Source organism: Saccopteryx leptura, chromosome X (assembly GCF_036850995.1).
Source record: "Saccopteryx leptura isolate mSacLep1 chromosome X, mSacLep1_pri_phased_curated, whole genome shotgun sequence".
NCBI lineage: Eukaryota > Metazoa > Chordata > Mammalia > Chiroptera > Emballonuridae > Saccopteryx > Saccopteryx leptura.
The window spans coordinates 97,716,730-97,743,387 of NC_089516.1; the positions used below are offsets into that span (position 1 = coordinate 97,716,730).

The window sequence follows — 26,658 nt, forward strand, 5'->3', positions numbered from 1 at the left end:
GAACCTGCATCCTCTGCATCCCTGTCTGATGCTCTATCCACTGCACCACTGCCTGGTCAGGCAATGAAATTGTCGATGTAAACTGCATTGCACTTTGCCTGTCACCTGATATAGCCTTAGTAAATATAGGCTCTTGTTCCCCAACCAACCAATGATGTGGCCTCTGCTCCAGCTATTTTACCCCCCATCTTCTGTTTAAAGAGAAGATTTCTCAGGTCAAGCTGTAGTAGTTGTACTTGAATAACTTAGTGGACTATCAAGGCCCATGAGTGGATAGATGACTAAAATTAATCCCTCCTGGAACAGAGAAAGGTTTTTCCTTCTTTAAGGATACATTCCCACTGTCCTCCCACCATTGAGTCCCATGAAATGCATTTATAACTATCTTAGAACAACCACTTTGTCCCAGCTTCCAGTTACCTAGAGTTCGGAAACTAAAAGCATCTTGCTAAGCAACCAAGATTTTTTTTAAAGGACATTTACGTGCCTTTTTTTGTGTGTGTGAAGTTTAATCTCATGGAAGAGGAATTGAAAAAAAAATGGCTGTCTGGCTCAACAACAGACACTGAGCAACCAGAGGAGAGAGGGTCGTATGAAAGACAAACTTCCCTGACTTCCCAGTTTTGTCTTGGCTGCCTCTGGATTGATTAATTTCAGGGAAACTGAAGAGGGTCCAAGGGAGAACCATCAAAATGATTAATAAAAGGAAAAAGCTACTGAATGGTGCTAAGAGCTCTCAGTGAAAGACTGAGGGTGGGGTGGGGTAGGGGTGAGGGTGGGGGTGGGAGAAGGCCCTGGAGGCTGAAAATAAAGCAACCACCAGAGACTGCAGAGCTGCAGGGAGCTATGGGAGGAAGGGGTAGGCAGCCTGGGTTCAGCTACCTCTAGGACCCAGCAGTGGGCTAGACACTCTGGGAGATCAAAAGGAGCATAAAGCTTGGCTTTTGCCCACAAATACAGGGAGACAAGATTATGCCCACAAAAGGACAAATTACAGTCCAAGCCAAGAATATAAGCACTGCAACAAGGCACTCATTCTCTGATATGTGCCAAATGACTGGTGCAGTGAGGAGTGCTCAGCATTCTTAGGAGAATGGGACCTTGGCAGGTAGTGGGGCTGGGGCCAAGAGAGAGGGACATGATATGGTTAGACAGAGGGAAAGGTGAGCACATAAGCACAGGGAAACTGCCAGACCAAAATGCAGGAGGCAGGATAAAGACAAAGGAGAGTGATGAGCCATACCCCATACTTGGCAGACAGAGAGATTCTCAGAACTAGTAGAGCTGGATGTTAGCAGAAAAATTTAGATTTTATACTAAAGGTAGAAGGCAGCCACTGAAAATGTTTTAGCAACAGAATATCATGGTGCCAATCATACTTTGGCAAGATGGATCTGTCTAGGTGCCACGAATTACAGATGGAGATAGGGAGACCAAACCTAAAACTACAGCCCTTAAGGGACCTCTTACAGCTGCAGCCATTTAAATTGTGCTCAAGCATTGACAAGGGCCAGGCCTCGGTTGACAAAGCCAGTTGGAGTCCAAGTGTCTTTCTAAAAGAAGCAGTCTGAAATCTACACTCTGATATCACAGTCTCAGTTCCCTCAGACCCACCAAGCCCATTGAAGCTGGTCACCATTCAAAGCACATCTCAGCAAGCTTAGGCCTATACCAATGACAGAATTCTGGGCAGATGATATCTCTGTTATAAATAGAGAAATTTGACTTCAGGTGGGAAATTCAATTTGTGGGAGCAGATGAAATCTTCTGAAACCAAGATCTGATTTCCCGAACAAATGTCCTTTGGTCTTAATGAAGAAGAGAAGGAGATAAGGAAAAGAAGAAGTTATAATTAGGCTTTTCTGCTAAATAGGAGGCTTCTTGGATTACTAGGGGACTGCCTGCAGTGCCTTAACAAATACCTCCCATTTCTGAGCCATGGCTTTTGAGGAAAAGAATGTCATTAAATATTGATGCATCACTTAGGAATGGTTGCAAAGTACTTTCCAGCTCTTGTTATTCATTAGCCCTCCCCTTCTCCCACCTGTTCTTCTCTCCTCCTCTTTCCCTCAGATCCACCCCACTGTGAGCCTGGCTAGGCTAATGCAGGTTGAAAAGATGAGACCGACAGACAGAAAGGTCAATCAATTGATTCCAGGTTAAGCACAGCAAGTTACTGACACTCCAGCAGTGAGATGCTTCTACTCAGACCTTTCTGGGGTTATTGCTATAGGCCACTGTGACATACAGACTAATAACAGCTTTTCCTTGCAAAGCTATGTTTTTTTTTCTTCCCTGTCTGGTGAATAGCAGCCAGAGTAACAGAAAATGGGGTCCATAGAAGATGAGTAAAGAGAAGAGAAATTAGTGACAGAAAAGATGAATGACAAGCTGGCTGATGGCTCCAGGCCTAGTATTCCTGAGCCTTATGCTCTGCTCAGGTGGAGAAAATATGGAAGAGAGCAAGGAACACTATCCAGGAATATATTGATTCCCACTTATGTGGTCCTGGACAGTCGCTTTGCCAGTCTGAGCCTCAATTTTCTTATCTGTAAAAGGGGGTTAAAACAACACTATTCCCTTACAATGTTATTGTGAAAATCAAATAAAGTCAACTGTAAAATCGTGTGCACACATAAGGGATTATCTGACACTGAACAAGAAAAAGACCTCAACCCTCAAACTCCTCAGCCACCTGCCTTGGTGTCAAGCATTGCCACTATAAATCAGATTTTTGGAGAAAGAACATTGAAAGCTTAGCTGTGGACAAAATGTAAACAGTTGGAAGAAGAACTCACTGTGTCATTAGCACTTACTGGCACATTAGCTAGAATGCATTTATCAGATTAGCAAGGACCTCCCAGGGTATGAGGGAGGTTTAAACACTCTTTCTTCCTTATTTTCAAGACATATTTTTCTCTGAGTGGTGTTTTCTTTCCCCAAATCTCCAGGTTCATCTTTCTGTAAGTCTGCACCCTTATTGAAAGCATTGGGCAGACACTAGATGGTCTTCCAGGTTTTTTTTTCCAGGGGAACATCAGGCACAGAAGGAATAAATAGTGTGCATGACCACTCAGTGATACATGACAAACCAGGATGGAGAGCCTATCAGAGGCACCCAGTCTTCTGTTCATCAGCCTAGGTACATTTCCTATTGTCCATCCAGTTTGTCCTTTCTAAATTTTACCCCACACCTGCCCCTAACCACACAGAAATAAGGGTGAGGAGGGCAGCTTCTGGCAGCAGTGTCTCAAGCACATGCCTGAATCCCTCATAGGAAATAGCCGTACTGGTAGCAACAGCAACAGCAAGCACGTGGCATCTGACAGGCTCCGTCAGCATCAATTTAAATTGGTGTTTTACTTTCTAACTCCAGGAGGGCAAACATACCTAGGATGCCAGCAGGGGGGAGAAAAATAAAGCTTACAAGGAAGCAATGGGCCATTGCAGAGTCTGTCAATTCAGCTCTCACTCTGAGGTTTTCCTGAGACATTGGCCCTCTCTCCACAGGGCTCCCTTTGCATAAGGCAGGTGGTTGAGGAAGAGGCAGCAGTTCAGAAGCTCTCTCTAGAGAGAGAAATAAAAGAGAGAGAGAGGGGGATATGAAGAAGAAGAAGAAGAAGAAGAAGAAGGAGGAGGAGGAGGAGGAGGAGGAGGAGGAGGAGGAGGAGAAGGAGAAGGAGGGGAGGGGAGGGGGAGGAGGAGGAGGAGGAGAAGGAGAAGGAGAAGGAGGGGGAGGGGAGGGGGAGGAGGAGGAGGAGGAGAAGGAGAAGGAGAAGGAGGGGGAAGGGAGGGGGAGGAGGAGGAGGAGGAGGAGGAGGAGTAAGGCCTGGACAATGTAAAACTGGTGGACAGGTCTTATTCCCTCCCCCAGTGGCCTGTCATTTGGCCTTGGTCTCCAAGCCCTCCAAAGCACCATTCCTCTCCTTAGTCCTGCTTTGGCTATGCTTTAGTACAGGCTTGAAGCAGAGGGCTTGTAAAATTGAGTCCTGGGGTCTGGGGTGGAGCCCAAAATCAGCCTCTTGAGAGCACAGGGGGGGCCAATCCCCATAGCTGAGAAAACACACCACTTAGAACTCCTCTACCCCACCCCACCGCACCCAAGGAAAATCCCTGCACTGTCTCATCCTCTCACAGCTCTGCCCTCTGAGAGGTGACAGGCAATCTGATAGATTTATTCCAGTGAGTGCATTAATGGGCGCAAATGACTTAATGTCCTGTCCATTCCAGATAACATGTGCAATTTACCAGGACCTTCTGGAGACTGGGCCTTAACCCAAGGGAGAATTTCCGGCACACACAGCTGAAGGCAGCGGAGGGGGGGTGAATTTGAGCAAAAAGAAGGCATGCATCACCTCAAGTAGGCTGCCGGAACCCTCTGGAACCTAGGGCTGAGACTGGTTCTGCTGCCAACCCTGCAGGGGGAAATCCAGCCAGACAAGAAGACAGACATCGCACATACACCACTGTACACCAACACTCAAAACGATTCTACTTATTTTTTATTCTCACCACTGTCTTCAATACAGATCGTGGGTAAAAAGGGAAGTTCTGGGTAAATGAATTCACTTATTCAGCACTTCTCTAATGCGGTGGTCTCTATACTTCTTATGAGGTACACAAAGTCAAAGGATAAATGTGAGGTTTCTTTTTGGAGCTGCCAATTGATCAAGAAATTTCGAGCTATGCGACGTTTACATGAGAAATCAAACACCAGCATACTATGTAGTAGAATGTGAAATTTTACATATGTTTTGAAATAGAATGAAACTTTAAAAATTTTGATACTTTGGGCCATTTTGACCTTCCCGTCCAGTCTCACTTTATTCTATTGTTAGGGATTCCTTGAGCCTGTGTATGTGTGTGTGGGTACATGTGTGAGTGTAAGTGTGTGTTTAAAGTTTGCAAGACACTGGCAATTACTGTCTGTGATTCCTTAAGTATAAATTGTGGGATTAAACAGGACTAGGATAAGGGAGGGATATATTTTGATGGGGAACAGAGATTGCATTCAGGAAAATCTGAGAGCCTGAGGGGCTGTATAGGGATGGGCAGGCACTCAAAGAAGATCTAGAAAGACAGGGACTTATTGAGAGGAGGTGTATGTGTGGAATGCCAAAAGGAAATCTTGTTAAACCAATGTTTTAGGTAAGTGAGATGAGCAGAAGCCTGAAAGGCTAAAGAACCAGCAAGACCAAAGAGACCTGGGCCTTGTTGACGCAAAGTATCACTGACCCTAAGCCTCACAGAGAAGCCAAGAACTGAGTAACCCAATTCTGGTTACAGGGCACCACTGTAGTTCTGGCCTGGGGATTCCCCATTCTCTTCACTGGGAACTGTCCCAGCAAGTTGTCTGTGGGTAGGGGTGCAAATATAGACAGGGAAACTTGGAACTAGCTGGGAGTCACAAAACTAGCAAGCAGTGTGGCCTGCTCATCAGCTGCGTTTGAGGGGAGAGGACACCAGCTAACTGAGGCTTGGGAAAGGGATAGCTGGCAGTCTACAGCTCAGAAGCTCAGAGTTGCTCCCTACAGTGTCTCCCAGCCCACACCAAGTAGGCAGGCTCAGCTAGCACACAAAGGGCCACTGAAAAGCCCTCTGAGCATAATTGCCCAGCCTTTTATCATCTTTCTTCATAGTGGCAAATCTTTTGAAATGGCCCATTTCTTCATTTTTCACTGGTGTTCTTTCTGCCATCATCTTTTCTCTTATCTCTCAGTGTCCCCAGGAGCTCAGGAGTGTCCCTCTCCCTTTTTTTCTACCCATTCTGTTTCAAACATTAGGGCTTTGGGTGGCACCAGATGCTTTTGGATGGGTTGGTGTCTTGCAGGAAAGGAAAAATGGACAATAAAGGACTGAGGACTGAAAAGTTATGAAGTGGCTTTCCTCCTTAATCTTTCTGATTATGACACCCCTCCTTCCACCATCCCAGGGGATCCTTTTGCTGACTTAGGCAAATACACTTCATACTCTGGCCATCCATGATACCCTGCCTTCTGTTTATTAATCTTTGGGTGCTAATGGGTGGCTGGGTTTCCACAGCAGAGACAGGAAGATTAGTATGTCTCTGGAGGAGTTAGAAGCCTGTCTCCACTGTGCAATCCCAGTTGAAGACTTGGGGTCACAGCCTTTTTGGAGACCCTATAACTGTTGCAGTTAAATTGGCATGGGTTCAAGTCCTGGAGTAGGCTCTACTAGCTGTGCTACATTGTGGAGATTACTTAAGCTTTTGTTTTCTTCTGAGTCTTTGTTTTTCTTTAAAATAGTCATAATCATACTCTTTCGAATTAGTGTTTTGGGTTTCTTTGGATATGTTTCCAGAAATGGGATCACTGGGTCAAAAAGCAGTTTCATTTTTTAGGTTTTGAAGAAATCCCATACTGTTTTCCACAGAGGCTGCACCAGTCTGCATTCCCACTCAGAGTGCACAAAGCTTCCCTTTTCTTCACACCCTCACCACCTTCTATTGTTAATCTATTGATGGTAGCCATTCTGACTGGAGTAAGATGATATCTCATTGTGGTTTTAATTTGCATCTCTCTGATGATTAGTGACATAAAGCATTTTTCCATAGGTCTATTAGCCATCTGTCTGTCCTCTTTGGAGAAGTGTCTATTCACTTCCTTTGCCTACTTTTAGTTGGGTTATTTGTCTTCTAGGTGTTGAGTTGTATAAGTTCTTTATATATTTTGGAAAATAACCCTTTACCACATGAATCATTGGCAAATTGTTCTACTATTTAGTGGGTTCTCTTTTCATTTTGTTGATGGTTTCTTTTCCTGTGCAAAAGCTTTTTATTTTGATGTAGTTCCATTTGTTTATTTTTTCTTTTGTTACCTTTGCCTGAAGAGATATATCACCAAAAGTATTCTTATGAGAGATGTCTGAGATTTTACTGCTTATGTTTTCTTCTAAAATTTTTATGGTTTCATGACTTACATTTCAGTCTTTTATCCATTTTGAGTTTATTCTGAGTATGGTGTGAGTTGGTGGTGTAGTTTCATTTTTTTTTTCTTGCATGTACCTACCCATTTATTGAGAGTCTGTCTTTACCCCATTTTATGTTCTTGCCTCCTTTGTCAAATATTAATTAACCATAATGGCATGGGTTAATTTATGGGCTCTCTGTTCTACCCCATTGATCTATATTCTTGTTCTTATGCAAGTACCAGGCTATTTTGATTACAATGGCTTTGTAGTATAGTTTGATATATGCGATCCTGTGTTCATTGCAGCATTATTTACAATAGCCAAAATCTGAAAACAGTCCAAGTGCCCATCAGTAGACAAGTATATAAAAAAGTGTGGTACATTTACACAATGGAATACTGATTAGCCATGAAAAAGGGAATCTTACCTTTTGTGGCAGCATGGATGGACCTGAATATTTTTATACTAAGTGAAATAAGTCAGGCAGAGAAGGACAAATACCATATGATCTCACTATATGTGGAATCTAGTGAACAAAATAAACTGATAAACAAAATATAAACAGAGGTATGGATACATGGAACAGACTGGCAGCTGTCAGAGGGGAGAAGATGGGGGAACTGGATGAAAAAAGGTGAAAGGATTAGCCAAGAAACATATACATAACATGTAAACACAAACAACAGTGTGGCGATAGCCAGAGGAAAAGGGGGCGTAGGTGGAAGTGGAAAAAGGTGGGGGAAATGGGGACAGAAAGAGACTTTGTTTGGGGTCATAGGCACAAGATATAGTGTGTACATGATGCTTTATTGAGTTGTACACTTGAAACCTGTACCCCCAATAAATTCAATAAATTAAAAAACCCAAAATAGTCATCATAATCATAGTACCCACCCTCTCACATTTATTGTGAGGATTAAATATGATAACACATGCAAATTGCCAGCACAGGACGAGCTATAATAAGTGCTCAAAAAGGTTAAAATTATAGTTATTATTACTATTAATTGTTATTACAAAGTTAGAATCCAGCTTCCTCTACCTACTGCAATGGGAGTCTTGGTTTCTTCCTCTGTAAAATAAGGATGATGATGCTCCCTAGGTAAGAGGGTTGATCATGAAATGAGTTAATGCATGTAAAGCTCTCAGGGCTAGCTAGAAATCCTACCAGGGGAGTGGAACTAATTGTATCTGCAGAGATGAAGTACCATTCTCTTTTTCTTAAGAGTGTTTACATAGCAACCAATTTGCAGTGAGTGATAAGATCATACATGGTAGTCAGTATTACAATTATTACTGGAATCCAAGATAGTCTCTTACAGTCCAGGGCGCCATAAGGCTGGGTTCCTTTCTTCCACTCTCAGAATGCAGGGGAGAAAAATACTGCCACTTATTAGCTTTGTCACAATGTATTCATTTCGGTAGAAAATAGACTTCTGGGTAGAAGTTCTTCATTTGTTATCCAACTGTCACATGATTGAAGAAGCTGAACTCTTACCTGAGGGGATCTTCCTTACTAAATTTCAGTGAGACTGGAAAGATGGTTCCAGCTGAACACGCAAGTGTTAATTTTGCGGCATTTTGGCACAGGGTTAAGAATGTTAAAGAACCTTCCTTGTACTCTGCCTCCTGCTTTTCCTCCTTCCTCAAATCTGTTGAGCATAAGGAGAGCACAGTTTGTTAAACAAACAAACAAACAAATCCTACTTATGTGATTCTCTGATGATGGGGGAAGTTCTCCTTTTGGAAATGAAATCAGTTATGTGCATGCAAACTTGAGAACTCACTATGATCAAGAGCAAGAAACAATGCAGATGCTCCATCACTTCATATTGGAATTGAGCAGAATAAGAACAAAACCAGAAACATTTTTGTAGTTGACTAGAAGGCAAATTGGTCTTGAGAAGGGATGACAGCTACCACTTCTTGGAAACTTTCACATATATTATCTCATTTAATATTCTCAATAACTCTAAGAGATAGATTCTGTCATCATCTCCATCTCACAATTAGGGCTCAGAGAGGTTAAGTGACCCACCTAATAAGAAGAAGATTCCTAAAGTTATGCACTTAATCAGTCTTCTAAACAATACAGTGCCTCAGTGGTCACCCAGGAGCCCTCATGCATGCATTTTTCCAGTGATGCTCCATCACTTTATATTGGAATTGAGCAGAATAAGAACAAAACTCTCCCAATACTCTCCCCCCTTTGCTACCCCTTCTTTACTTTTGTTTATTACCTAGCAGATTGACTAGAACCCAGGCGTATGCTGCCAGTGAGCCAAGCAAGCAGCAGAAAGTGGTTAATCAGAATCATAAAGTGCACTTATTTTAGTTATTAACCCGTTGAGTTTTATTGAAAGAACTTATACAAACCAACTTGTTGGTATCTGTATTATTATTAATAAGGAAGGAAATGGGTAAAAATCAGGGAACTCTGAGGGGATCCCCCCTCCACCTGAGACACCTCCCTCCAGGAAACCAGCCGACTGTCTGGGAGCAAACACCATTGTTCACACTGGACAGCTGATTCCTGGTGCTCTCTCTAATCCCCGGAGACAGGAGTCTGACTCTTCCTTGCTTATCTTCACCTCTCTCTTTTGGAAGGATTAGAATTTAAGTCTAAGTCACTTCTCTGGCTAGATGAGTTTTCTTCTTCCTTCCTCCTCCTCCTCCTTCTTCTTCCTTCCTCCCCTCTTCTCCTTCCTCCTCCACCTTCTTCTTCCTTTCCTCTTTTTCTTCCTCTCCTTCTCCTTACCTTGTCCTCCTCCTTCTTCTTTGTATTACCTCAGCATGTCTGTGGCCCCATGTGTGACTCCGTGTGTGTTGCTCTTCAGAACATCCTTTTGTGTGTGGGTCTGCCTGAGCATTTGCCAGAAATGCTGTTTCTCTTTCTACATGTCTTTACTTTCACTTACCATCCATTTTTAATAATCTCATCAACTTGTTTTTCCTGCCTAGGGTACCCTCATCCAGATGCAGAGAATTTCTAACCTTTTCTCCCCAGTAGGAAATACTAGGTAGTAAGCAAAACAGTGTGCTCAGTGGACAGACGGCCCGATCGGCTAGTCAGCTACTCTAGTGCTGATACCAACTATGGGGAGCCACGGTGTCCTGCACTCGGAACTCTGGATCCTGGAAGTTCCACGCAGCTTACAAAACCGTCCTCCTGTCCTGCAATTGCCCTTCAGTAGCCCTTCAGTCTCCTTTACCCAAATGCTTAAATGGAACTGGCGGTGAGGAAAAGATTCCAACTGGAATGGGTCCCTTTTTCACAAAAGCTTCCCTTCCAGAGTCTGGACACACAAGGAAATTGAGAATGGTTAATCTTTTACCTTGGAACTGCTGGGGCCAAATGTACCCATGTTTACTATCTTTCTGAGGTTCCTCTGACACTTGGAAATTCGCCATGCATTTGGTATCACCAGAGGCTCTTCAATTCCACCCCTTCCTTCTGCTCTGCTCTTCCCTGGCCCCAATTTTGCTCTTCCAGACCCATTGTCCAGCTTTCTAGTCCTTCCCATCCCCCCACCGAGGCTGCCCTTTGAGACATTGGGAGAAAAGATCCTGGACCCCAAACTCCTCCAAAGGGGTCTGGAGCCGGTTGGGAGACCAACAGCCCTTCTTGAATCTAAGCAGCCACATGTTTAGTATTCAAAGCATGTCTCTAAAAAAAAATGTCCTGCGATCATTTATCAGACACTGTGCTGCGTGCCTTAGCGGCTCTTTTTCGGTGTGTGTGTGTGTGTGTGTGTGTGTGTGTGTGTGTGTGTGTGTGTGTGTTTTCACCAGCAAAGGGAAAGAAGGTTCTACACACACACACACACACACACACACACACACACCCCTTAGCCTCCTTCCCTTCGCACCAAGGCAATCGCACGCGCTAAGTGGACCCCTGCCCCCTAGCAGGTCGATCCCTTCCTGAGGTGGGCTCTAGGGCAGGGCCTGGGCTCGAAAGAGCTCGCATGCCAGGGCCGGCGAGGTGCTGAGAGCAGGAGCCTGAGCCGAAGCCGAAACTCTAGGTGCGTTGGCTGTTGGCCGAGGTACTTGGAGTGGAGCTGCAGGGAGGACAACCCCAGCAGAAGACGAGCACTGAGACCAAGGAGAGCTCAGGACGGCACGGCCAGGGGCCAGGGAAAGGAGTCCCTAAGCGAGCGTTCTGCTTGTCACTTCTTCTCAGTTCAGTCCCCCCACCCTTCCCTAGTTCACTTTGGAGATTGGTTTGCCCTCTTAGCTACCGGCAGTTCCCGGCAGAGCCCAGCTGAAATGGTTAGGTTCAAGAAGTGAGGCAGCGCTGGACTGAGCGGCTGGGTTTGGGAAATTCATTCCCCAATTTTTAATTTTGTGCTTATTTTTAGTTGTGACCCGAGCCGGGAGCTGCGCCTTTAAGCTGCGTTCCCGTTCTGGGAAACCGACGCCAGCACTCGAGGGTCGGGAAGCTCGGGAGAGGCCCCTCATTCTGCACTCCTCTCTTTCTCCCCCTCCCCTTCCCCCTCCCTCCGCCCCTTCTCCCCTCCCCTTCTCCGCTGTCCGGCCGCCTCTCCGCCATCCGTCACCTCGCCGCCTGCCGCACTCCCAGAGCGAGAAAGCGACGAGCAAGTCACGGCGATGGTGCCGCCCGCGGCGCAGCCATGGAGCCCGCCGGAGGAGTCCGCGCGCGCCGCTGCCAGCTTGCCCGCAGCCTGCCGCCTGCGCGCCGGCTCCCAGCGTCCCAGGCCGGCTGCTGCCGCCCCGCCAACCTCCGCCTGTCCTGCCGCCCGGCGCCACTGAGCCACACGCCCGTACGGAGCTTGGAGACACCAGCTCCCTAGTCCCGCCGCTTTCGCCGCCACCGCGCCGCGCCGCGGAATAAGAGGAGGAGGAAGAGAAGGCAGAGGAGGAAGGTAAGAGGCGCGCTGCATTCAGGGGGGCGCGCCCGTAGTTCCAGCCCCACCAGGGATGGGTTGCAGCGGGAGCGTGCCGCCCCGGGCAGGTTTGGGGGCTACTGGCGCTTGGGCGCCCCCGGGAGCCTGGGCCAAGGCAGGGGGCGCAGAGCGTCGGGCATCCCGGAGTTCAGGCAGGTGAAAGCAGCGGCCGGGTGCGTCCCAGCGCCTCAGTGAGTCTCCGGCTTGGCGGGCTAGCCTTGGCCGGTGTGTTGCAGGGTGAGAAGGCGAGTGCAGGGGAGTGCAGCGCGTTCATTATGGAGCCTTTGTGTGCGCGCCGGGGCTGTGGGCACAGTTGGGAGAGCTGGCGAGACGCGGGGCCTGGCTGCTGAGACAGAACCACTTAGCCGGAGTGCCCGGAGAAGCCCGAGTCCTAGGGCTGCCAGAAACAGCTCTCCGAAGCATGTGCGTGGTTCCCGGGGCCATGTTCACACGCGGACACGGACGCACACACACGCACATACAGCCGCACCGTATACCCGGCGCGGAGCTACACAGTCACCTCATCCAAATACAAAACACACACACACACATACACACAGATACACTTGCCCCTTCCCACGGGGATAATAATAAAGCAGTCACCCAAACACACAGCTAGCAATACGCACCCCCTCCCCGGCGCAGCTAAAACATGTGTGTGCGCGCGCGCACAGACACACACAGAAACACACACACACGCGCACACACACCTCTAATCCCCAGCCTGGTGCTCTGGAGCTTGGAGAGTGTGTATGTGTGTGTGTTTTCTCAGAACGTCCCTGAGAAACTACATGACAACTGCACATTACTGCAGATCCAGTACCTGCTGCTCCACCACACAAAAACACAGCCAACCCCAACCTAAGCTACAGTGGACACCTCCGCCGGAGCCCTTAACTCCATTCTGGCAAAAAGCATTCCCAAGTCTCATAGTCGTGCCTGTCCACATCCGAGCTCCTGGGCTCCCCCCTCCCACACACACCCCCATACACACACACAACCGCACACACTGAAACCACACCAGGGGCAAATGCTTGACACCTTCCCCCAGAAGCAGGTGGTAACCCCACCCTTCCAGCTGTTACCAAAGAGCCCTTGATCACAGTGTACACGGAATTCTGCCAGACCGGCCCCCCTCCCTTTGGCATCTTTGTCCGGCTGCAGAGCTCTCCGGGTGGTCTCAGCATCCTGCAGCTCTTGCGGAGGGCGGGGCAGTCTCTGGACTCCTGCCCATTAGAGAAGTTGTTATAAGACCAAGGATCCCTTGGGGGCGCCCTTCCCCGAGAGGAGGGTGAGGGACTCTGCTGACTCAGGGAGAAGCTCGGAGTGAGTTTTCCACGCTGGAAGCTCGGGGTAAAAGGCGCACATTTTGGCCTGGAGGGCCCGGTGTCTGAATTGCCACAGCACCCAGGTCCTCAGATCCGAGACCAGGAATCCCTTTCCCTTCCCTGCGAGTCAAACTCACTGCAGAAGAAGCTGGGGGACCCAGTTCCCGCTTCCTGGGAGCTGAGTTGAGCTTCCCAAGAAGCCTTTGCTATTTCCACTGAGCAAAAGGCTCAGTCTCCCCCCCAAACCCCCTCCCAGACCTCAACAAGTCTTGGCCATGCCTAGCAGACATGCCAGCTTCTACCGAATTTTGTGGGTTATTTGTTTATGTGTACAGAAGCAATTCAACCTCAGCAGTTTGTCATGAAGTAGACATGATGTGCGTGTGGAGGGTGAAGTAAGATTTCCCGGAGGGGGGGCATCAGTGGGTTTGACTGATTTTAAGTGGAGACTTCAAGTCAATCTGTAGCCCTTGGTGAAGTCGTGATGGAGATGGCTTCCATATCAGAGCCCCTTCCCTGCACCCCTCCCACAGGCTGCTCCAGGCGTCTCTGAGTCCCCTCTCCCGCCCCCTTAGGCCATTTAGGCGGGGCTTCGCTCTCTGCTTGGTCATTTCTGATGACAGAATCCCTGCCTGGCCAAAGTGTGTTAATAGCTGGTAATTGTCGACTGCCTTCGCCTCTCAGGTAACATTTACATGTTTAAAGGAGGCAATGGAATGACTGGGTTGGTGGGGCTTTCAGGCACCTGTGGCAGGACCTTGGCAGGAACCTTTGTGATATTGTCTGCTGTCTATGACTGGCCCCCAGTTAGGCATGATGTGTGTATGTGGGAGCGAGGATGTGGGAAGGTGGGATATAATTATTAAGGGATCTGAGGCCCACAAAAAGATTTAAAATTTAGTAAGAGACAATTGGGAGCCACTGCAAGATTCTGAGAAGGGAGGGGATATGATCTAAGCTGGAAAGAAACACTGTTTTGCTGCATGTGGAAAGGTCCTCCCCTCTCTCCCATGGACACCCACCACCACAATTGCCTTGCAAATGTGGGCTTCTCGCCACTAGAGAGAGAAGGCTGGCCAGAGGAGTGTGCTGGGAGCCCCAGGCTTCTGGCGTGCTTCCTGACCCAGACTGTGGGAGCTGGAGCCTGAAGCCAGCAAGTGCCCCCATAAACACAAGCAAGTGATGTTGTTGGTGCTGTGGCCTCAGAACATAGAGTGGAGCTTCTGCTCCTGTGGGTGAGGGGGCTGGGGACTCCTAGGATGCTGTAAGCCCCATTTTGAATGAGGCAGGGGACCTCTCCCTTTGGTGAATGATGCAGTTCCAGGGTCTTAGGAAATGAGCTGTGTGGCCATATTTGGGGTTTTTGCCATCAATGAGATATTTTGGGAGCAATAGTTGAAAAAGTACAACAGGAAAGCCCTGGGTTACTGATAACAGCAGCAAGCTGGGCAAGGCAAAGGGGCAAAAGGGTGGGGTGGGGTGCGGCAGCTGCAGTCCTGGAGTGTGAGGGTAAGTATGGGGGGTTTCAGGGTGGTATGGGAAGAAGAAAGGCATTGGTCTGGCACCACCCCACCACAGGAGTCCGTACTTCCAGCCCTTGGAAATAGCATGGGTGGGATGCAATACAACAGAAGCACTCTGTATCCACCCACCCCCACTGGACAGAAATGATCGGGCTCTGTGGGCTAGCACCAGACAAGGTACCCTGAGGGAGCAGCATCAAAAGCAATAGAAGGATCCTGTGCTTTTGGAGCCTCTGGGCTAGCTGAAGCCATAAAACACATACACACACACAGATTACACACACACACAGATTACACACACACACATGCAAATTACATAGAGAACCTAAACAGACACAGACACACACATATACACACACATTTAGAGCAAATTATAGGAAATAAGGCTTATGAAGGTAAGTTTGACTTCTCAGGGTTAAGCCTTCCCAGAGGTCCTAGCAATCAATTCTAGAGCTGAGAAGATCCCCATCTATTCTGGGTGAAGACCCTTACCGGAACAGTCCCTGGGAGAAAGGGCTTCAGCTGTGGGCCAGCCTTAAAGCTATTAGCATTGGCAACAGAAAACTCTGTCTGGCTCTTCTCTCAAGGACTTCTGTTTTCCTTCTTACCATAAATTCAGAATGAAAAAAACATTCTTTTACATTATTAGCAGCCAAAACGAAGGACTCTCAAAATGGACCTCACCTTGCAGCTCTGCTGAGAAATCTGAGGGCTAGGGGCCAGGGGGAGGGAAGGGGGGAGCAAGGGGAGGGAAACCTGCCCTCTTCCCTCCTTTGCAGTCCCCACTCAGCTGAACTGGTAAGGAGAGGGCAGGAATCTATATGATTTCTCACCCACTACAGGCAGCGTCCCCTTTTCTGAGGGCACCATCCTTCAATGAAATGTGAACAGCCCAGTGGTACGCTAGTACCTACTCCCTTGGGCAGTCAGAAAATGAGCTGGGAAATCAGTTATCAGTGTGTGTGTGTGTGTGTGTGTGTGTGTGTGTGTGTGTGTGTGTGTGTTTATGACTGGGGGGAGAGACAGAGAGAGACAGAGGAAGGGAGGGAGGGAGGGAGGGAGAGAGAGAGAGAGAGAGAGGGAGAAGGCCTGTTACATGTAGGAGCCAGTGTGACTGTTGATGTTGATAAACATGAGATCAGCAGGTTTCTCTGTATGCATGTCATAGCTAGTCACCTTTTTTAGAGCCTTAAACTTCACTTTGGCATTAGCCACACTGCTAGCCGTCCCTAGCTTATTGAAGAACTCTCTGCCTGGTTGTAGTATTTGGGTACCCTTATACCCCGGTGACTCTTCCCTTTTTGTCTGTTTTGCTAGTTCTACCTCCAGCCCCTCAAACCTGTGTGTTCTCTGGCTCCTCTTGCTTTTTCCTCTGATGGCAAGAACATGAAGCCCTGTTATGGCTTCCCCCTCTACTGTCTATTTCCACTTCTGTAGTCCCAGCTTAACCCTTCTCCTATACATATTTCAGCCTTATATTTCTAGCTACTTCCTGAACATTTCCCTTCGGATAGTCTGCCATCACGTCAGACTCCACATTCACAAATTCAGCTTGTTATCTCTCGAAGATTCCTTGCTCTTCTGACCTCTTTGTTACACAAGACTTCTAATCTCCCAGACTAGAAATCTCAGAACCATCTCTGACTCTCTCCTGGTTCACCCTGCTTGCTCCCTGCTACCACCTCATGTCTACACTGCACTAGTCTCTTTCCTTTCCGGTCCACAATACACACACCTGCCAGATTAATATTCCTAAATATCCTTTATTCATGACACTTCGGATCAACCTATTTGAGGAATGATATCTGATTACCTGTGGGATCATTTCAGTCTCCTTAGCCTGAGCAGTCAAGGCTCTCCTTGAGGGGGCCTAACACTATGTATTCTTCCAACTTCATCTCCTACTTTTTGTCCACATCATGAATCCTCAAATTTTAATGTGTCTCAAAAATCATGTGGGGGAACTTGTTAAAATGCATATTCACGGGTTCCACTGCCTGAGCTTCTGCTTCAGTAGTTCTGGGAGATAGAGTCAAGGAACATGCATTTTATAAAGTTCCCTAAGCGATGCTGATGTATTTGGTATACTTGAGAAACACAGACCTACATGGGCCTGTACGACAGCCAAATTTCTTTCCTCAGGGTCTCTTAACCATGTCTTCTGTACATTTTTTTTTTTTTTTGCATTCTACTCATGCCATTCCACTAGCCAGGAATTGCCCTCTGTTCTCTTTCTAAGCTCTCTTCCTAATCAATAACACAATATCTATTCTACAACTTTACATTCAAATTCACCTCTTTTGTTAAGTCTTCTCTGATCATTCTAGACTGAAATGATCTTTCTTGCTCCCCTCAACTCCTCCTGCACTTATTTTCTCCAAAATACATTTGGCAAGTACATTGCTGATTCACTCCATTATTATTGTTGAATCATTCATTTTTCACATACAAATACCGCTTCTCATATATGTATGCCTTATCTACATTATAAATTCAATGAGGGAAAGAACATGATGTTTTTCATCTCTTTTTTTAACACCATAGCAGACAATACCTTAGACATAGTAAGTGTTCAATAAGCATTTGTTGGGTTGGATTGAATAATTATTGGTTCAAGTTAAAGAGGGAGTCTATCACATCTCTCCCTGAATATCAGTTCAGTAAACATTTACTGAGCACCTACTATGTGCAAGGTGCTGTGCTAGCTGCTGAAAGCTCCTTGTTTCAACTCAGTCATTTTTGCATTTACATAGCCTAATGCATATTAGAGGTCCTTAATAGAGAGTTGTTGAATAAACAAATGAATTAATGAGTAAGTAAGGGGGTGAAGTTCAGACAGGAATTCCTTGAGCAAGAACTTAGGGCAGCTGTGTCATAGAGAAATGAGATAGGAGTGAAAGATAAAGCAAGAAGGTGGACTGGGGTATGGTGGATGACTTTTGCTTTTTCTTAATTATGAACATCTCTCAAAAAAACCCAGAGAAAATAGTATAGTAATGTCATATAGTAACTCAATATCCACATTAAGTAATCATCAGGGCTCTGCCATATTTGCTTCATTTTTCCTTTTTTTTTCTTTGCTGAAGTATTTTAAAATAAATTTTAAACATCAGTTATGTCATTTTACCCCTTATATTTCTCTATGCATCTTTTAAAAAATGAACACTTTCTCATTAACTGCACTACCATTAACATATCTAACAAAAGTAACAATAATGCTTTTGTATTATCCATCACTTAGTTCATAATCAAATGTCCTCACTTGTCTTAAAACATGTTTTATAGTTGGCTTGTTAGAATCAAGATGCAAATAAGTGCCATACATTACATTTGGTCAATGTGTCGCTTAAGGCACTTTCAACAGTACCTTCTCTCTGACTTGTTAGAGAAGTCAGGTTACTTGTTCTGAACACTGTCCCACATTCTGATTTGTCTGCTTCCTCTTGTCATTTAGATTATTCCACTATCCCTTTTATCTCTTGTGAGGGAAGTTAACTTTGGTCTTGATTAGATTCAGGTCTCCCCCCCACACACACACACCTTTGAGAGATTGAATAAAATGGGGCCATCTTGGAAGCATGAAGACCAGGTAAGTGGCTAGATAGGGATAGATGAAGGAGGTAGGTGGATAGATTTTGACGGTAGAAGAAACGTGATTTATCTATCAATTGGATGAGTGGGAGGAGAAAGGAAGAAGAATCAAAGATGATTCTGAGGCTCTGAGTCTGCATGGTAGCGAGAGTAATAATACCATCATCTGTGAAGGATGATGAGAGTAACAGAAATCATGGTTAGATTAACAGAGGAACTTTCTTACAGTAATACACCATATACTCTTTTCCAGATAGCGCTATCTTTCTCAGAAAAATTGTAATTACTGGTATAGAAATTTGGGTCCTCCAGAAAATTTTCAGGAAAGAAACCCTTATTTTTTAATAACTGCCAAATAATCTTATATCCTGCCTCAGAGTCTTGGGAGGAGAGATAGTATGTATACCAATGGACAGAGAGAAGGTAATTCTAATCTCATCCTTGAAGATGAGCCAGCTATCCCATATCATCATGGATATCAGAGTCACCAGTCTTGGATGGAGAACTGAAGGGTGCCAGAGCTTGGGATTTCTGTAGACCCAGCCAATGAGCATAGCTCAAGACCCTAGCCCTTCCTTTGGGTCTCCTGAAGTCTCCAGCACACAATATGGAGCCTGCAACTTCTTAGGCCCTCAGTAGACCATGACAGCAATGATTTTGCTAAGGTCAGAAATTGTTCAGTAGTCCCTATATATTCACTGGGCTCTGAGAAAGCCCCAAGATTATTTATCTGCCTCAGTAAGAACTTGCTTTAGCTGTTGAATCAGATCAGGTGAGAACTACTTTCAACTTCATCCTATTTATCCTCATTCATAAAACCTTCTCTCCCTCTACCTTCCCACAGCTCATCTTTCTTCTGCTTTCTCTCCTGCTCCTCCCTCCCTGCTCTGTCTGTTCCAGAATACATTTATTCTCCGGAGTTAATCAAACACTGGCCCCTGCAGCCCATTGTGTCTCAGATTGATCACTTAAGCAGCATTATTGATTGCTAGGAAAGCCTTAAGAGGTGGGAGTGTATTGAAACTAGAGATCCAACAGCCTATTGGCTGGCTAGGTCTTTCTGGGCAGCCTTAGCTCCTCAACCATCTAAAACTTCTTTTGAGAAAGGGGAGGGAACAGACATGGAAGATCCTCAGAGGGCATCATTCATCTCATTCTCCCTTAATTTTGGAGTTAAGGAAGAGGAATCTATTTAGTGCTCCTGGATCTAGCCCAATATCAATGTTGTGGTGAGAAGGGGAGTGCAAAAGGTCCGATCTTTAGAAATTCATAATTTACCAGAAAAATAATACTTAATCATATGAAGCAACTAAGAATAATACAAGTTGGGAAACAATTATATTCCACACTATATACTCTAAACAGTAAGTACTGTGGCATTTCAGGGCACAGAGAGAGTCAGCAGCATGAGCTGGAATGGAGGAAAAGGCTTCCCAGAAAAGGTTGAACTGAGTTAGATTTTGAATAATGTGTGAAATTGAGATTGTTAACTAGAAAAAGAGCAGGCTTCCAAGGGGGTGGCATATTTAGGGACATGGCCGGAAGTGGAGATGGTTATGATATGATCAAACAAAAGTGAGAAGGAGGTCTGATTAAAAGAAAGGGGGTGTGGAGGTGCAATGGGGAAAAAATGACTTGCTGGTTAAGGAGTGCCTTGATTTGAAAGACCTTTGATGTTAGCATGAGGGATTTGGACTTGGGAACACCCTGAAAGGCTGCTGGACAATTGACGTGAAGTGTTTTAAGATAGTTAGCCATGCAATAGGAATCAGATTTGATTGGAATACGAGGATTGAGACCTGCTTGTAAAATACTACAGCAATCCGAGTGAGAGGTAATGGTGGCAGTGAGCATAGAGAGGAAGGTCAGATCCAAAATGCACTTAAGGCATTGGCCTGGCAGGTAAACTACCAAGTAGATACTCTTGAATTGTTTTTCTTATTTGCTCTCTCCTTCTTAGCCTTAAGACTTACACTTTTTTTTTTTTGCCCCTTGCCTTCATGTGGCTGAATTTCACTAGCAGTAAAATAGCAATGGGTTAACCATTTAATCATCCCAAGTCAAGTAGATTTTCACTGAGGCCTCAATGCCCTCAATGCCACAACCTGAAAGAGTGAACGGTAGAGAATCTGGCTGAAGTATACAGTTGAGATGACAGCTGAGCTGAGGTTCTGAGTACCATACTCCCCAACAAGGAGTTTAGAAGCAGGGGCTTTCTGTTTAAAGCTCCCAAGACCTGTGGAACCTGCTCAAAACAAGGAGATTCCTTTGAACTTCCTTGGCAGAATCAGTTTTAAAACTCCTCTCAGCACTTGGACTGTCCCAGTGGAGATCACACCTGTGCCAGGGCATGGCAAGAGCTGCCATAGCACTTTAATGCCAGCTGGAGCCCTGTTGTTACAGCTTATATGAAAGAAATAAGAGAAGAGTCCACAGGTGAGTGGGAGCATGATGGGAGATGCCTCTGCCTGCTCATTTGCTTCCTCCACCAGCTTTCACCCTCCTGCCAGTTCACAGAATTTTGGCCCTGGGCATTTGTCTGGGGCTAGTGCCTCATCCCTGGGCTACAGAGGAATGGATAACTGCACGTCAAGGGATATTTGTGAGATTTTAGCCCCCTTCTTTTTACTAGTTTTTCTTATGGGAGAGAATGATGCCTTCTAAAGATAAATGAGGGGAGAGTAAATCTTCCCAGGCTGTGGGCTCCTAACCACCAAGAGAGCTCAGCTCTGGGGGTAGGACCCCCCAAACAGGCCTCTCTTTTCTTGTGATCCAAACCCCCTGGGAAAACAAGAACAGATGGTACATTGCTGAATGAACATGCATGTGTGCACATATACACACACACTGCTGAATAATCTCTTGACCAGTGATCTCCAGCATTTCCTTGCTGAAGATTTCTGTTTTGGTCCTTTATCAGTCTTCTGGTTGCCGATTTGAGATAGGGGTTATGGCTGGAAGGAGAGTGGATGAGACATGGGCAGGTCTCCCCAGTGGAAGACACCTATGGAAGTAGGGGATTGGAAGAGGAACTGCAAGTGGCTGACTAAGGCAGTTGTCTTATTTATGACCCTTCACAGAGAAAGCCCATTGGAAGCAGAAAGAAGAGTGCATGGCAGTGACAACTGGCTCCAGTCAGCCTTGTAAGAGTCAAGATCTCTCGGTTTGGGTATCTTGCTGCAATCTATGCTCGCTGTTTCTCTCCCAAGTTTTGTCTGTCATCTATACATTTTTCTCTTCAGTAATTGTTCTCTTTTTCTTTTCATTTCTAACCTAGACTCAAGCCAGTCATTTACAGATGCTTTTCCAGTTGACACAGGGGTAAACTGAGGTATACAGATTAATTGTTGATGGGATTTGCTCTCGATCCTATATCAAGATGGCCAGAATTCTGGATCTTGCAAGACTCACTCACAGGGCTGGCAAGGGTGCTGTGTGTCTCACTGCTTCTGTTGCCACCATCAGTGAAATTACAGAGAATGCAGATACGATTAACAAAGCAAGTGTTGTTCCATATTCATCTTGTCACCTACAGTCAAGCTGTAATCTTTCTAATATGTAAGGAAATCACTCACTGAGAGAAAAGAGAGGGGGATTTTTAAACAGACCCACCAGCCTGCTGTTGCTGCACTCTTTAAAGTCTGTCACCTGCAAAGTCCAAATAAAAATTGGCTGTTAGGTCTACTTTTTTACCTTTTTTTTTCTTTTTCCCTCTCTAGAGGTTTCCACACTCAGTCTAAATCCAGCTTGTCCTCCTTTGGCATTCTGGGTGATTGCTAGAAATGGTAATGCCTGCCCTTTAACCTGAACTCCAGTTCTATTTCACTATTACCTTTAAGGACATTTTCTCTTTGAAGTTTATGATCACTTTAAAATCTCTACAACTAAAACCAAACTTAGGATCTCCTCTCCAACCTTATCCTCTGTGCTGATCTGTAGCCCTGAGCCCTTCCATGAGTCTGTCTCTATTAGTGACACCATCTCTCTTTCAATAGTCCACAGACTGAGCTTTGAAATCACCCCCACCTCCCATCAATCAACATCATGTCTTGACAGTTCATCTGTCACAAACGCCTCATGAGTCCATGCCTTCTTGACCATTGCCTGTGCCGCCATCATAGCCCACACTCTTATTACCTCATGTCTGGATTACTGCAGCAGCCTCCTGACTGGTCTCTGCATGCTGCCTCCTCCTCCCTGCCAAGTGATCCTTCAATGCTGCTGCCAAAGGAGTCTTCTTAAAACATCTTTCATCATGTCACTTCCCTGCTCAAAGGCCTATAATAGCTCCCTTTTGCTTATGATATCAAGTAGAAACTCCTCTCCCTAGTATATGAGGCTGGTCTTCCACAACAGCTGGTCCTCCCTGACCCTATTTATTCCTAACCCCCAAGCTCTACTAGTTGCCTTATTTTCCCTGCCCTGCTGTACCCTCTCAGAGCTTGCTCCTCTCTCTGTGTACTCATCTTCTTGCTAGTCTCCCACCTTTCCTCCACCTTTGCAAATTCTTCCATCACATTCTCTAACAAGCTCAAGTCCAGCCTCTGCTGTGAAGCTTTTCCTAGTCATTCTAGCCCTCATTGGCTACCCTCCTTTTTTAAATTATAATTTCTCCTGATTATGAAACTAATACTTATATATAGTGGAAAACGTTGAGAATACAGGGGGAAAAATAGAGAAAAATAAAATGGTCACCCACAATCCTTCCTCTTCCAATTTGGATTTCAGACCATTCCCCAACATAACTTATCACCTGATTTCAGCATCTCATATTGCCTTGACTTCCTCAGTGTTCATCTTCATACTTAGTGAAGGAGTGAGTTCTTTAGGAGCCTCTTTGATCCATGTGCTATGCAGAACAGCCCATTGTAGGGACTCAATAAACTGTTAGTAGATAGAAGGGAGAAGAATTGTACATCATCCAGTATGTAACACCCCAACCCATTTCTGTGGAGAGAGCTGTGGGTAGTCACAGGTCTTCTACTTCCTCTTCCAGGTGAGGAATGCACCCCGAAAGAGGGGACTGCACATCAAGAGACAGCTAAGAGTTCAGGGTTCATAGTGCCCTTGAACTCTGCAACATCTGATGACACAACTCCCTGTGCAGTGCTGTTTTTTCCCCTTCAGGAAGCCTCTGGCTTTGAAGTGAGAGCTTTAATTCATTCTGGTGGCCAGAATGAGCTTTTCCTAATATATTGGCATGTACTTACAAGGATCACTAATTGCCCCCTTTTGCCCATCATATCAAATTGAAGTCTCTGGCCTTCAAAGACCATCTGCCAGTTCACTTTCCTTCCCTTGCCCATCTCACTAAGGTATCTCTCATGGTTTTACTAATTAGCCCCTTTACTTGAGCCAAGCCAGGCCAGGTGCCATACCCTCAAAATCTAACTTCCCCAAATGTAAGAGTGCCAGACAGAAGGTTATTTGCTACCTACCATCCCCTCACCTGAGCCCCAGACCCAGCATAGCCTGGCCCCTATAACTTGAAACCTGTCCAGTTTCTCTGTACCACTGAGGTTCCTGATCCCATCAACATGTGCTGCCATTGACCTCAGACTCAGTATGCAACTTTCTCAGCCCTTGTATAGTCATTTTGTATTAAAATATCGATAGGAGCTTACAATTTTATTATTATAAAAAATGTGTTTCCCAGCTAGTTCCCATCTGGGTTCTCTGAACAACATTAGGCACAGTATGGACTCTGGAGTCACCCTTACCACTTACTGTATTTCATGATTCCAAAGACACAATTTTAACATTTCTAAAACTGAAATGCTTCTCACAATCCATGGTGCCTTGTAGTTTAGTTGGCAGCATCTTTTTTTTTCCTCAGAGAAACCCAAGAAAATGTTACCTCTCATGTCTAGTCAATGAAATATGGTACTAAATTACTTAACCTCTCTGTGGCCCAACCCTTTCATCTTCAAAATACTTACATCAGAGAGCTGTCCTGAGGATTCAAAGATAACATTTATATAGCACTTAGCATAGGGCCTAGAACTTTGGTGGAAGCTCAATAAATGTCAACTTTTGTAATTCCCTAACTTTATAAACTATAAACCCCTCAAGGGCAGGGACATGTTTTTTCTCTTCTAGCAGATGGTATGAAGTGAAGGGTGGAAGAAGTATCTCTTTTAAAATATATCTCCAAAAACATCTCTTCTACTAGACTGTCAAACAGCTGAAATTCCAACATTAATCACTCCTTTGAGTTAAGGCATTATCTCCTGAAGACCTCTGTTAAAATGCAAATATATCACTTGGGAAGATAACACATTAATTCATTAGCATTCATGATTCCATTAGTGCAGATTAGTTTATCAGATTAACTAGCAGGTGCCAAGAAAACCCTGAGAGCCCTAGTATGAGGCCTAGTAGGATACATGACTTAAGGAGGAAGTGGAGGAGTAAGGGGTCAGGCAGTCCAGAGTTTGGGGTCAACACCCATCTGCTCTTGCATTTTGGGGTTTATTTGTCAACAAGATTGTGACTCTGGTCTTTAATAAACTAGGAAGAATCTCAGTGACAGAAACAAACACATAGGTGGGAGGAAATGTGAGGTTGGAAGGAAGGTAGGTTCTTAAAGACCAACGAGTTGTCTTCCCCTCAAGTTTTTAACTCTCATCAGCAGGGTATTCAATGCATTCACTGCCTCTTTAAGCGGAGGCATTCGCTAGCCTATTCTATTGTTGAAAAAGTCTAATTAGAACATTTTTTGATATTGAGCTGAAAACAACCTTTCAGTAACTTCTTTCCTTCTTCCTCTTAGCAGCCCCTTTAAAACATAGTTGTATGCCACTTAACAATGGGGTACATTCTGTGTCATTAAGCGATTTTATCATTGTGCGAACACCATACAGTGTACTTATACAAACCTAGGTGGTATAACCTACTACATACCTTGGCTACATGGCATAGCCTATTGTTCCTAGGATACAAGCCTGTATGTACAGTATGTTATTGTACAGAACAACACAAGATTAAATCATGTACAAGAGAAAATGATGCACTCAAGAGACAAGGTAAACACAGGATGTGTGAGGCTGCTGCCAGCATCACACAGCCTACTGTTTTACAGCAAACATTTTTTTTATAAATAGGAATAATACACTCTAAAATAATTATAAAGAAGTATAATATAGTAAATACATAACCAGTAATGTAGTCATTTATTATCGTTATCAAGTATTATGCACTCTATATGACTGTATGTGCTCTACTTTTATATGACTGGCAATGCAGTAGGTTTGTCTACACCAGCATCTCCACAAATATGTGAGTAATGCATTGTGCTATGATGTTGTGATGGCTACATCACAGGACAATAGGAATTTTTCAGCTCTAGCATATATTTATGGGACCACTGTCATATATACATACAGTCTGTTATTGACTAAAACATCTTTATGTGGTACATGACTATATCTGAGTATAGCTATCACATTTGTTTCCTCAAGTCTGTCTGTCTTTTGACTTCTATTTTATTTTACCTTTTTGGTTCAATTTGCTCAATGATTCCTTTTGTAATATGATTCCACAACCGAGGTAAAATTGCAGGTTCATAATCCTCCTGGAATTGTATGTAAAATGTTGGCTAAGTGTACCTACATGTCTTCCTCCAGGATTCATAGCTTTCAACAGTGGTCCAGGACCTAAAAGAGGCCTTAGCCTATTGACCTTACAGCATCTTAGTCACTTTCCTTTGATAACACTTCAATTTGTGAAGATGCCTCTTAAGGTTCCTGGCCAGAACTGAACAGAGTCCTCCTGGGGTACTATAACCAGCAGAGTACAGTGGACACACTGTTATTATGAACAACTTGGTATTGCACAGTTCTTACTTTTAGAGAGCTCTCAGTTTAATGGATGGATGAAAACATCTTGTTCTCAGGTAATGAACCCTTACCAATACTAAGTCACCTTTTTCAAAAGGGCATCTCATCACATTGAAGAGCACCTCAGCTCTTTTGACTGGAGCTAGTGGAAGCCCCTTGTGAATACTTGTCTAGTCAGGCCACTTAGAAGGCTAGTAGAATAGTAGTGTGACTGGGCAAGCCCTCAAGTTCTCTCCAGTGCCCCCATTTTCCAAGTTCTGTGCATTGTAAAGAAATGCTTGGTTCACACACACATATATGAGAAAACCCAGAGAGAACTGGGGCTCACAGCTATCCCTTCTTGGGGCAGCAAGCCCAGGAGCCTTTAGAGATGGAGTTTGAGGGACTAGGGGTATCAGTAGAGAACAAGGTCACAAATGTCAAATGCTTTAAGAAGGACCAGCTCTTAAACATTAATGAGTATGCCACCATAAGAATAGACACATCTTGGGGAGATAGGCTCTCTTTTAGCTACTTTATATTAGTCACCCAGACACAGCAC

The 26,658-nt window shown here is 45.1% G+C and overlaps 1 protein-coding gene across 1 annotated transcript in view; it reads left to right on the forward strand.

The window, feature by feature from the left end:
- The first annotated feature begins 11,726 nt into the window (after positions 1-11,726).
- FRMPD3 (FERM and PDZ domain containing 3) overlaps positions 11,727-26,658 on the forward strand; it is a 137,424-nt gene continuing 122,492 nt past the window's right edge. The window contains exon 1 of the mRNA XM_066356097.1: positions 11,727-11,816. The gene's annotated coding sequence lies outside the window, so the exon portion shown is untranslated. The remainder of the gene's footprint in view (positions 11,817-26,658) is intronic.